The 13,259-nt window shown below is 40.2% G+C and overlaps 1 protein-coding gene across 1 annotated transcript in view; it reads right to left on the bottom strand.

Annotated features, from left to right (window-relative positions):
• Nucleotides 1–2,459, bottom strand: part of ADGRF2 (adhesion G protein-coupled receptor F2) — a 36,984-nt gene extending 34,525 nt beyond the window's left edge. The window contains exon 1 of the mRNA XM_045843383.1: nucleotides 2,288–2,459. The gene's annotated coding sequence lies outside the window, so the exon portion shown is untranslated. The remainder of the gene's footprint in view (nucleotides 1–2,287) is intronic.
• Nucleotides 2,460–13,259: the final 10,800 nt, after the last annotated feature.

Below are 13,259 nucleotides of genomic sequence, written 5' to 3' on the forward strand. Positions count from 1 at the left end.
AGGGACCCTTTCTCTTTCAGAGAAGCTGAAGGATACAGAATCCCTGTAACAGCAATTTCCAACTTTGATTGCTCATTAGGATTCCCAGAGGAGCTTTTAAAACAACTACCAGCCTGGCCCCTACTCCAGGGCCACTGAATCCACTTTTCTGGTGGTAAGGCTTTGGACACTAAGATTTTGCCCCCAAAACTTTATATTTTGAATAACTTCATTACTGCTGAGAAGTTGAAAGCAGAGTACAGTGGAGACCTACATACCTCTTCACACAGACTGTACTAATCATTACAATTCAGGGATGAACAGGCTTTTCATAAAAACTCCCCAGGTGATATTAGCACACACAACTGAAAACAGCCTCGGGTGGTAACAATGTGTGACAGAGGGCAGTCTGACTGCAGGCAGTAGGACGGCCAGGACAAAATGGGGCCGACGCCACAAGGGCAAAGATACAAAGAGGGTCCTGGTAACTCACAGGACCCCATATTTCATACCCTGATACCATTATAACTAAACCACATTTGGGGCTTAAAATAGTGTAACTTAGGAGCTTGTTCATTGAAATCAAAAGTTTCAAGAATGATATGCAGAAGCAATAAGGTTTGAAAACCTAATCCTTAAATAAATATGAAAATGGGAATCATTGGCTTGAGAGATGGAGATTACATTGAGAAATACATATTTTAAACAAACAGAGTCCATAAGTTTCCAAGATAATGGGATTAAAGATCATGGGACAACATGCTAAGCTATGGTTTTGTGGAAGTAGCTACTGTATTCTAAAATAGACCATTTTTCCACTGATGAATTAAGTCAAATCCTACACGACACAGGTGCAGTACCCAAAGGGGAGGGAAGGGAATTTGCACATGGTCTGCCCCAGTGGCAAGAAGTGTTTTTATCAGTGACATGGTTTAGAATGAGCAGAACATGATGATTATAATAGGCAGGCTGATTTTTAATTGGTTCTATTTTTTGCCATAGTTAGAAATATGCTCTATAGACCTTACACTCCATTATTGCCAGGCTCAGTGCAAAAGAATTCCACCCCCAACCCTTGTACCTCTGCAACCAAGTCCAGTTTTTGAAAAGACCAAGCTGTCATTGGGCTTGGAGCTGTCCACTGTTCTCATTATCTTTGGATAAGAGTTTTGGTTTCTGTTTACCAATTTTCATTCATTTTGCATAGAGACAATGATGCTATAACTCTGCATTATGCAAATACTGTAGAAAAGAGATTTGGGTCTGGGTGATCTTAGGATACAATCCTTAAAGTCACAAAATACAAGTTTTACAGTCTTTTAAGGCTAATCATTTGTCCAGCTACAAATAACTGAAATCATTTATCTGAGCTGCAAATAAGTCAATTTTCCCAAACTCTAAGAATCTGAATGAACTTTGAAAGAGTAAATTCAATAAACCAAAAATAATATGAGATTAATTCAAGCCTCACTCTTTATCTGTAACTTTAGAGAGGAAAACATATTGTGTTATAATCCAAAGGATAAATTTTTTTAAGCAAAACTGAACTTTCAAAATTTACACTCAACAAATACTGACAAAGAATCCTTCATAAAAAGGAAGGGAAAGAGTTAGGTACCAGTTACAAAAATACTTTAAAGAATGATATGAAAACCAATGGGAATATAGACATTTGGCCATTCTCTCCCCAAGTACAAAGAATAACACAATACAGACAAGCTTATGAACCAAGAGAAATCTCCCCAAAGTTTACATTTATCTTGAGAAAGACTGGTCTATGAAAAATAACATCTAGGGTCAAGGATTCTTAATGCTGTAGGTTGCTGAAAGTGCAGGATTTTTTTGTGAAGGTGTAAAAATATTCCTCTGTTTTCAAGGAGACTTTAGACCTGTTTATGTCTTGTAAATAAGTCAAAATTGTAGATAAAACATTACAAAGTTTATGAGGAAAAATTATTTAAAAAAAAACAGTTAATTAGCCTCAGTATTTACCCATCAATTTTAGAATGTCAACAAAAGAAAATTCCTTCAAAAGTTCAAATGTCTTGGACTCTGATATTTGGATGGGGTCAGAGGAACAACAGTAATAGATTAAAAAATATATTTTCATACCAGATTAGTGCTATTATTGAATTATGTAAAGTGCCTCTAAGTTAGCAAATTGTTTTTTAACCTTTACTCATTTCATATGTTTTTAAACCCCAAGTTACAAAGCCTCAAAATTGTAGAATTGCAATTGGCTTTTCATTTCTGAAATTTGTCTCCAAAGAAAGTCACTGAAGGAGAAGGACGACGTGGGACTACTCACTGTGGCTAGTCAACAAGAAGTCACCAGCAAGTTTGCCCCGATCCCTGGCAGCTGAGACAAGAGCTGGCGTCAGTAGCTTTCCTTCATCGTATCGTGCCACAAATCAGCAGGCTGGGTTCCTGTATCGCTGTCGATTTAGTCCTGAATGGCAGATTCCCAGGCGGAGGCAGCCAGCCCCACATGCAGGGGCCCTGCAGCCTGACAGACCAGTTCTGCGTGGAAGAAACTCCTGCAGTGGGAGGGGCACAGTGGGGGAGAATGGATGAGTCACACACTGGGTGACACACACACTCTCACAAAGAGCAAAGGCTTCCTTTTTTTTTTTTTGGCAAGGGATCCAGGACTATGGTGGTGGCATGAGATTTGTGGTACTTAGCCATGGCTGTTAACATCCCTACGAATCTGCATGGGTGTAAAAACGGGACATGGAAAACACCCCAGCTTATATTTGGAGTTCTGTCTTTGTCTGCTTTTCTGGTCATAGGGATTATGGTAGTATGGTTCTCTAATTGTTTTCTGGTTGTCTCTAGTTCCAGGCAAAAAGGGGCATTGCAATTCCTAACCTCCTTGTGATTCGATAGGGTCATGTCAGCTGTTTTGGTGCGGTGACCAACAATTGAAAATAGTAGCTACTCCATCAGCCTGGGTCCCTGAGTGACTGTGGTAAGCCCAAGGACCTGCTGACCTGTGTTTAACATGAGTAAAATGACTCTGTTGTTCTTAGTGCCTGAAATTTATGAACTTTTTTTTAACCTAAGCTCTACTGACACAAGAGGAAGGCACTTGGAAAGCAACATGCACAGTAATATATCTTTCTAACTTATGAACACTCAAAAAATTTTTCCTTTTTTTTAGGCATTCATGGACTTTCCATCTCTCCCAAACCCATATTTCAATTTTTTAAAAAAACTCACTCTGGCTTATCTAGGGTACAACACATTTTAAAACCTTCCCTAAGAAGTTCTTGCAACATAGGGAGAGGCACCCTCATTTTTAATCTCAGTGCTCTGTCACCTTGATTTTGCTTCATGGATTGCTCGGGATCTTCTAGGGAGTGGCCAGAGAATTGAGAATCACCTTTGGGGCTGAAATCCAGTCAAGTTCATCCACTAGGTGGTAACATTCATTGAACTTTTCATATCCTTGATGTGTATATATTTGAGGATATATTGATTGACATAAAATATGACCCTTGGCTACTAAGAGGTTACAATTTAATTGAGAAGAGAAGAAACATAAATGTGAAATACATGCAAGGCCTTCACTGCTAAAAGTTGAAGCAGTGAGTCTAAACCAGGGAAATGGTGATGGAGGCAGGTGGTCCAGGGCCACTTCCTGGAGCATATGGAGGTGGGCCCGTCTGAAAAGACACATCCATACTGATGAGCAATGCTCAGCAGAAGCAAAGACTAAAGCTTGTTCATACTTTATTTGTTCAATTAACTTTTATTGAACATCTACTAGAGATCAGAAATGTAAAAGATGGAAGTGTTCTTGGAGATCACTGGAGCCCTACATCACACTGCACAAATCAGTAAACCAGTGTGGCTTTTATTATCTGACTCTTAACCTTTTAAAAGGGAAGTGCTGGCATCAACCAACAAAGCAGAGCTCCCGATCATGACTTCAGTGTGGTAACCAGATGCTCCCTGACTCACATGTGCTATACATATTGATAATACCTTACTGTTTTCATCATGTTGTTTCAAGTCCCCAGGCCTCTGTGCATGCGGTGCCCTGTGCCTAGGAAAACCTTCCCACCTCGGTTTGTGGGCAAACTCCTTGTCCTCAGTCATGATTCAACCCAACTGTCTCTTGAGAAAGTGCACTCCAAAGCCTGAGTGAAACTGAGTATGCTGTTTTTGCATACAGTCACCTACTCATTCATTTTGTGATGCTGGAATCTGAATCTTCCCCTCTGAAGTCATCCTCACCAGGGTTGAGATCTACCTTGTCTTGTTCATCTTGTTGTAGCCTAATGTGAAATTGGGTCACATCCCTCTTCTTTTCCATTGGCCTCTACCGCAGCCTCAATGGCCTCCACCCATCTCTAACCACAGCTTCACTTGGCTGCCTCACCCTTGTCCTCAAGTGTCTTCACTGTCTCACCTTCCATGACCATCTACTCTGGCCTGGTGCCACCATGGTACATGGTACATGAGACTGACACCACATCATTGTTTAGGTTTCAGTTCAAACATCACCTCCTCAGAGAGCATTCCCTGATTTGGCAGCCACCATTTACCTACCCAGAAAGAAGTTCATTCTGTCTTCTTTCTTGCGAAAATTTTTGATTAGATAACTCAGAGCTATTTTGAACCAATTGTGTCAATGTAAGTCCTCTGAATTAGGTATAGGCAGGGGACCATCTGTGTTCAATAAATTGTAGGGAGAAGTCCACTGGGGAAGGAGAAAACTTCTGGGTAGGATTTTTTCCTGATAAAATGAGAGAGCTAGACTACCTCTTTCTCCCTTCTGAATTTCAAACCTATAAGAGAAGATAATCTCTGCGGCTATGGCAACCATCTTGTTACCATGAAGCAACATGGTAACAAGTCTGAAGAAAATGCCAACATGTTTAGCATGGGGGCAGAAAAGGATGGAAAACAACTTGGTCATTAATGACACCACCGAATTACTAAACCCACCCTGGGATCAGTGACCTCTGGGCTTTTAAAATAAAACAATTAATGTCCCTAAGACTTGTGCCACTGTTAGATCTTCTATTACTTGTGGCTAAAATAGCTTAGTTGATACTTCTAACACCCTGTCAAAAGCAGCACCCCACCCCAATTATTCTCTCTCATATTTCACTTACTTTTTAGCTACATAAATCATAAAAAATGATCATATTTGGGAATGTTGTTTTTTAATTTTACTCTTCAAGGATTGTGAGGGCATTTTATTGGTGCTGTATTTCCAGGACATGAAAAGTGCCTGACACTTTGTGTGAGCTCAATAGGCATGTGCTCCACAAGTGCTGAGAGGAATGAATACCTCTGGTGACAACCCTGTTTCTTGTCTGTCTCATAACAGACTGTGAACTCCTGTAGGCCAGAGTCCCAGGTTTTATTTTTATTTCCCCCAAAACTAACAGGCTTCCTTGCTTGCAATATAGTAGGTAAATGATATTTCATGAATGGATATGTATGCTGTCTGGATCCTTTCTTCAATGACCACCTCTCTACTTAAGATACAACTTCTGAACATCCAATATTGGACGCCTTGATAAAAGAATTCTGAACTGTTGTTTCATGAGAGTTGACCTTACAAGAAAACTTTATGATAGAGTCTTGAACTGACAAAATACCTTAGAGATTGACCTTGTAGACCAAGTTTCTGGATAAAACACTGCTGGTAATGCAGGGCTGATCATCTCAGGAGACGGGGCCTACAATGAGGTTGGAATTACATTAAATGAATGACCTCAAACAGGCCTCTTTGTGATTGACAGCTATTGTCAAGCTGTTATCTATTCATCCTGTTTCTGAAAGCTAACCCTGAAAGAAGTGGCTTGTCCATGTCTTCACACAGGCAACTGGTCCTGGCAGGGATAAAGTTACCACATTTCACTGACTGTAAGATGCTACTGATTATCAGATGCCCATTGCTTCACAGACTACTAAGAAAAAACTCTGACAATGCTAGAAAACTATGGAATAATACTAGAATGTATCCCACTCTCAGAGGAATGTCTTAGATTTGACCAATATAAAACATGATGGTGTCTCTTTAAAATACTGAATACAGAATTCCACAGCCTGCCATGTAGTTGGTTAATCTTGTTGTGACTCATTGACAGGCTTGTTTTTCCATGATCCAGGATAGCTAATGACATACATTTGCTTTCTTCCAGGCACTTATAAACTTCTCCTCACCCCATACATTATCAACATCACCTGGCATTTTGAAGAGAAAATAGAAACCTCCAAACCCACAAACTGACCTGCATGTACTCCCACCTTCTTCTTCCCTCCTGTCAGGTGAAAGGAAGTGTCTATAGTCCTGTCCAAACCCGCTCCATCTCAGTAGCTCTGCCCGCTTCTCCTCAGACTTCCTCAAGCACAACATTCCTTATTCTATATCCCACCCCATCAACTTCTCCCTCTACAATGCCTCATTCCATTAATGTTCAAATATGTTTAAATGGCTTCTCTCTCCAAAAAAAATCAAACCAAAAGTCTCCCTTAGTTCCTACTGACTCTGGCCCCAGTCTTTTCTCTTGCTAACCTTCTCCTGAGAACTGTCCACTTGGGCTATCTCCACTTCCTAACCTGCTAGTTCTGTCTCAGTCTGGTTTTCTCCTCCACACCATTGCAGTTAGGTGTATAAAGTCACCAGTGGTCACCATCTTCAAAAAGTAGTATATTAATTCTCTGTTCTCTTCTTGCTTGGTCTGTTAGCAGCACTCAACTTAGTCACCTATCCCTTTTTTGAAACACCTTTCTTTTTTTTTATTATTTTTATTTTTTAAAAAAATTGTGGTGAAAAACATAACGTTTACTCTCTTAACCTTTTAAACTTTCTTTAGTATTAAGTATATTCACATATTTTGTGCATTAGATCTTTACAATTTTTTCTTTTTGCAAAACTAGAACTCTATACCCATTCAACAGTAATATTGCATTAACCCTCCCCACCACCTACTAACAACCATTCTACTTTGTTTTTCTATGAGTTTGATTTTTTTAGATAACTCATATAATTGGAATCATACAGTATTTATCTTTTGGTGACTAGCTTATTTCATTCAGCAAAATTTCCTTATGATTTATCCATAACATGTGATGCAATTTTCTTCCTTTTCAAGACTGCATAACATTCCATTGTGTGCATGTATAATGCTTATTCATTCATCTGTCAGTAGACATTTGTGTGTCTGACACACCTTTCCATATGCATGTGTTCCACATGTGCTGATTTTCTCTCTGGTATCTTCTCTACTGGACTTTTGAGTGTGGAGTTTCCCAAGCCCTCTCCTTACTCCTCTGCTTTATGTTCCTCTCCTTCCATTTCTCCTTTCTCTTTCCATAGAGTAGCTCATCCACATCCAAGGTTTAGCTCTCCAGGCCACATTTCTAAGCTCCATATTTACATGTCAGCAAGTCCTATGATTTCTTCTTCAAAATGTATCTTAATTCTGCTCATTTCTTTCCATTTTCATCCAGTCTAGGTCATCATTTTCTTTTGTCTGCACTAATATGAACACTTTTTTTGTTGTCTTATTTTACACTTACCCCTTCTTTCAATTTGTGTTTCAGAAAGTTCAAACATATATTTAATGATATAATTTCCCAGAATAGAACCTATCATCACTGCACTTAGATTAAGGTCTGCATGCCTTATACAGACTACTAGGTCCAACTAACTGGGGACCTGCCTGCCTCTCCAGCCTCACCTTGGGTTTCTCAGCCTCTGTCCACTGGGATGCAGACGTGAGTTCCTTCTTTCAGCTTTGGAGACATACCCAGCTCTTTTCCACCTCTGCGTCATTGTGTACCATTTCTACTACCTAGGATCACTGTGCCATGCCTCTGTCTCCCCAGGCCCTCATCCCACTGTCTTCTTCAGCACACACACATAAACACTCACACTCTGCAGGACTGGCTGTTTCTCCTCTCCAATGTACCAAGAAGACCAAGAAGAGGAAAGAGAAGAACATGGGAACAAACATGCAGGAGGCCCTCACTGTTGGGATCAAGAAAATCCAAACCAATGCTTGAATGGCACTGGAAGTGTCTCCTTAAAGTTTGTGAACCCCCTCCTGCTCCTCTTAGTCTGGCCTGGCTCCTCTTTGTTTTTAGCTCCAGTGTTGCTCACAGGAGGACTTTTTTGTCCATTGTCTCTAAATAGTGCTTCCATCCTTCTTCCCACCTACCTGATAATCCTAAATGACTGCAACCTCTTTGTTTATCTTGGTTCATTTATTCAAACTTATGATTATCTTCATATTTATTTATTGCATTATGTTTATCCACCCAGCCTCAGGAAAACTAGAACTGTACACACAGAGTAAATATTTGGTTTTATATTCACAATTCTTTCAACTATCCCTGGAAGAACATGACTTCAAATGCTATCAGTCTCTAGTCACCTTCTTCTGAACTCTGGGGGTAAAGGGAAGAAGAGAAGGAAGGAGTGTAAGAGATGCTACAGGATTGATGTGGGAAAAAAGTTTTCATAAGCTTTTTGAATTTCCAAGGATGAAAAGATTTGAAGGATTACTAGACCCAAGATTCTTTGGAGGATCCAAAGAAACTGTGACACTTAATCCAATATTCAATATGTAAAGGCAACTTGAGATAATACAGTGGACTCATTTCTGACAAAATACAATAAAATTTTCATTTCACACATAAGAACAACACTTAACTTTTGACACATCAACTGCCCTCCCCCCACAAAAACAAAAAAACACTAGAAAAATCTACTGATCAAGCAAAGCCAAGTATATTAGACCTACACTTTGATAGTCTTAGTAACTTCTAGAGGAAGGAAGTCAAGGAGGGGTAGGATGATGCTTATAGGGTTTTCAGGCCTTGAAAATTGGCAAACTGGTTGGGATTGGGCAGAGTTTATGGCATAATGGTTTAGCGAAGTGAGCATAACCCCCAAAAGTTCTCCTTTAAGTCTTGATGAACATGCTGTTACTTGTGGTAATGAGCTGTTTTGCATGGCTCAGAGCTTATCTTCCAGGAGTCAGAATTTCCTGGAGAGCAAGTACCTAAGTTCTTTTTGCTAAGTTTTTGTGTTATTTCACATTGAGACAGGAAAGAACGTTCAGTTCCCACATTGTTTAACCCAGGTGTGAATTCTTGGACATTGGGAAAACTTCTTTGTAAAGTTCTACAACTCACTCTAACAATGTTCCTCCTGCTTTGCCCTCCCTTACCTCTTTCTGACTCCATTGTGTAATAAGTCAATAAACCTATTTCCCACCTTAAACAGCAGAGGATCTTATTATATTTCTCTTACAGTGTTATTGTCTATCACAAAATTAGCCAACTAGCTGACTTCAAGAGTCTAAATGCTGAAAGGGATTGTGATGGTGAATTACTCCCAGGGGTGAGACATTTCCTTTTCATTGTGTTCATCAATTCAACTCAAGTCCCCTCCTTGATCTCTCTTTTTTTTCCATAAATGGTCTTTTCTGCTGACCTCCTATGTTGTTTAATAGTTGTATTGAATTTCACTTCCAGATGCACCTCCCAGCACCTTCATTCAGTGTGCATGCTGCTGTTTTGTGCTGGGACCCTGCAGGCCTTGGTCTCAGACGAAAGCCTCTGGGTGCACCTGCTCTGCTGCCTTTGCAGAGTTGGTGGACACAGAAGTAGACATGCTCAGAGCATGTATGCCTTGTAGAAAATCAGTGAAGCAGAAGAAAAAAATCTGGTAAAGTAGGTACTGATCATACTGGGATGTGCTTTAAAGCTCAGGCTTTAAAGTGCTATGTAGCAGCTTGTGAATCCTATTTGCCTTCAGATGGGTCAAGAAGACTAATGAGGTAGGATTTCTAGCAGACTATTAGTTCCTAGAGCTAAAGAACGAATCCCCTTGGAGAAAAAAATCAAGGTGAGATGGAAAACCTTAGTCAGGGATAATGCATCAGAGTCAGACGGCATTTTTTAGTAGAGTAGGGAATTAGCTTATTAAGGGGCCTTTAATCTCACCTTCTTCTGTCTAATCATGTCTTTGTTTTAATGTCATCTATATAGAGAGTTACAATAGAATTTATCATTCAGGATAAACCAACTGTTCAGAGTCACCTGGGATTTAGGATCAGTGTACTCTAGCCCAGTAGTCCCCAACCTTTTCAGCACCAAGGACCAGTTTCATGGAACACAATTTTTCCACAGACCGGGGCAGTAGGGTGGGGGGCATTGTTTTGGGATGATTCAAGTGCATTACATTCAAGCTCACCTCTTGCTATAAAGCCTGGTTCCTAACAGGCTCAGACTGACACTGGTCTGTGGCCCAGAGGGTGAGGACCCCTGCTCTAGACCATGCAGACTGACATAGCCTTATTAAGAGAGATGTGGGGAGTATAAATTGATACAACTTCTGTACAGGATTTGAGACACACCTATCAAAAGCACTAAAACTGTTCATACCATTAACTCAGCAACTTCTGGGTCTTTATGTTAAGGATATGAGATGTATCCAAATATTCATGTAAAAGAATGTTTACTATGGTATTGTTTATAATAGTAAAAAATCTGAAATTCATGTAAATGTCCAAAAATCAAACAATAATGAAATTAGTTCATTATAGTATAACCATCAATGGAATATTATACAGCATGTAAATTCATGTTTTGATTATTTAACTTTGTGAAAAAAAGACAATAAAATGTCAAGTTATAAAATATTTAATATACATATGTACACACAACATAGACAAATTTTTAAAAAGCAAATTAAAATATTTGTAGTAGTAATCTCTTCTGTGGTTACTGGTCTTGTTAAAAATATTTTTGCTGTGATATTTTCCAAGTTTTTATGATGAAACTATTTTCTAGAATACAAAGGTACAAACAAAAACCATCAGGATGCAATTCCGAAATGAGAAGCAACTCTGTGCTCCAAATATGAAAAGTTTTTTACAGCATTTATTTATTTATTTAGATTTTTTAGTTCTTTTAATTATATTTTTCCATTACCATTTATCCCCTGTACCCTCTTTCCACTTCCACCTACCCCCAAAACACAATCACCACCCTAACCTAGGGAATTAGAGGTTTGCACATCAGCTGGAAGGGCTTTGGAGCAACAGCAGGAATTTGTCACCAAACATCTCAACTTGCAGCTCCAAACAGGCAGCTGCCAAGCACTTACTAGAAATGACAGAACTTACAGGAAGCCCTGCCAACTCTCAGGATGCCACAGGGAGGAAAGGAGAAGGAGGAAAACTAAGTGCTTAGGAAGACACAGCTACACTCGTGGGAAACAAAGGATCAAGGGAAACAAAGGAAAGAAGCATTTCTCTCAAAGCTGCCCCTGACCAGCTCGGACACCTCTCTGACTGTGGTCCGCCCACCATTTACCCACAACTGCTGTGGTGGCAATGCCGCGTAGACAACACAATTTCAAAAGTGATAATACTACGAAAGTCTCTATTTGCCTACAACTTCCCATTTGGGGCACCAGCGTCAGGGTTCTCCTGGGGGACTGCTGAGGAACTCTAGAAAAGTTATGCCCAGCCACTCCACCTATTACTGCATAAGAAACAAGATGTAAAGGGTCTTTGCTTTGTTCTGTTCTCTTTTCTTTTTGCCCAGAGATTATGAAGATTACAAAGGATTTGTCCAGTACAGCATACTCCAAAGGATTCTTGAAAGGAAGAAGGAGGCAGAAGAGTCAGAGACAGAGGCAGAGAGCGATGTGACTGCATGAAAATGTGGAGGGATGCAATGTGGAAAGGAATGTACCCACTAATGCTGGCTTTGAAGATATTGAAAGTCTTGAGCCAAGAAATGTGGGTGGCCTCTAAAAATGGGAAAAAGAGCTTACAGAAAGGGACTCACCCTGCCAATTTTTGATTTAGCTCAGTGAGATCCATGTCAGGCTTCTGATGTCAAGCCTGCAAGATAATACATTTCTGTTGTTTCAGGCTGCTCAATCTGTGGTGGTTACAGCAGCAATAGGAAACAATTACAGGGCCTTTCTGGCTCCTGGTCAGGAGGGGAGCAGAAGAGAGAGCAAGAGCAAGAGCAGGAGATAAAAGACATGAATCTTCTCAAGCGAATAGTCAACCATAGAAGAAAAAGGGTGGCAGGAAGCAAGGGGCTCACAGATACACAGCACTCTTGAGGAAATCCAAGGAAAGGGACAAATGCTCCATTTCCCATGACATGTCATGGTGGGTTTCAAACTTCCTGGAGAGAACTCATAAAAAGCCCAATAAGTTGTTTAACATTCAACCAAGCAAAGGAAAGAGTGGAATTAAATTCTGTAGGTGTTAGATAATAATCTCTCTTCTCCTGGTCGAGCAAAACCTGACCCACACATCCTTGGATGCTTTAGTTAGAGGAAGCTTCAGAAACTGTTGGGAGAGTTGGGATGGGGTGAGGAGTGCTACGTTCAGAGTCCTCTTATTGGAGGTTTTGGTGGGAACTGCGTGCATCCTGAGCGTGATGCCATGAAGGATGAGTCAGGACCAACAGTGCCTCTGTGGACACAAGACAGGGGGCCCGGAGCTGATCAGTGAAGATATTGTCTTGGAGGCCAATAAAGGCTTAAGGGACACACATGGACCTGAGGTCTCACCTTTCCTGCTGCCAAGATGATGAATTTGATTCCATGCTGCAGAGGCACAATAAGAAAAAAGACACCTAAGTGAGGAGTAATAGCCTGAGAAGAACTTTGTCTTGTTGCTTACTTTACATATAATACTAATTTACACCAGATGAGATGATTGCCTTTGAATGACAAATTTTGGTTTTTTTTCCTGTCGTCAGTGGGGACAAGGGCTTTAGATTAAGATAAAATGAATAGGCATAAAGCATTTTGAATTACATATACATTGATATATGCAATGGGCTGAAGTGAACATACATTATTTTATTTCATTCTCCATTTCCTTCTCTCTCCCCATGAGACAGATGACAGTCTTGGTGAGATTAAAAAAATGATCCCTTTTACAACGAAATACTTTTCTGTGTCCTCTGATGTTTTTCCCATACTCTAGGACCTTTATTCCTACTAACACCCATAGATAGCTCTGGCCAAGGTGGCGAGTTGGTCGGAGCATCGCTCGGTAACTGCAGGGTTGCAGGATTGATTCCCAATTAGGGCACATACATAGGTTGTGGGTTAAGTCCCTGGTCCGAGAATGTATGACCCCTAGTCCGGGCATGTAGGGGAGGTAACCATTTGATACTTCTCTTTTGCATCGATGTTTCTTTCTTTTCCTTCATTTCTCCCTTCCTCTCTCTCTAAAAAAAGCAATGAAAATAAATCCTCAGGTGGAGAT

Source organism: Phyllostomus hastatus, unplaced genomic scaffold (genome assembly GCF_019186645.2).
Source record: "Phyllostomus hastatus isolate PE091 unplaced genomic scaffold, TTU_PhHast_1.1 phas_contig_40, whole genome shotgun sequence".
Classification (NCBI taxonomy): domain Eukaryota; kingdom Metazoa; phylum Chordata; class Mammalia; order Chiroptera; family Phyllostomidae; genus Phyllostomus; species Phyllostomus hastatus.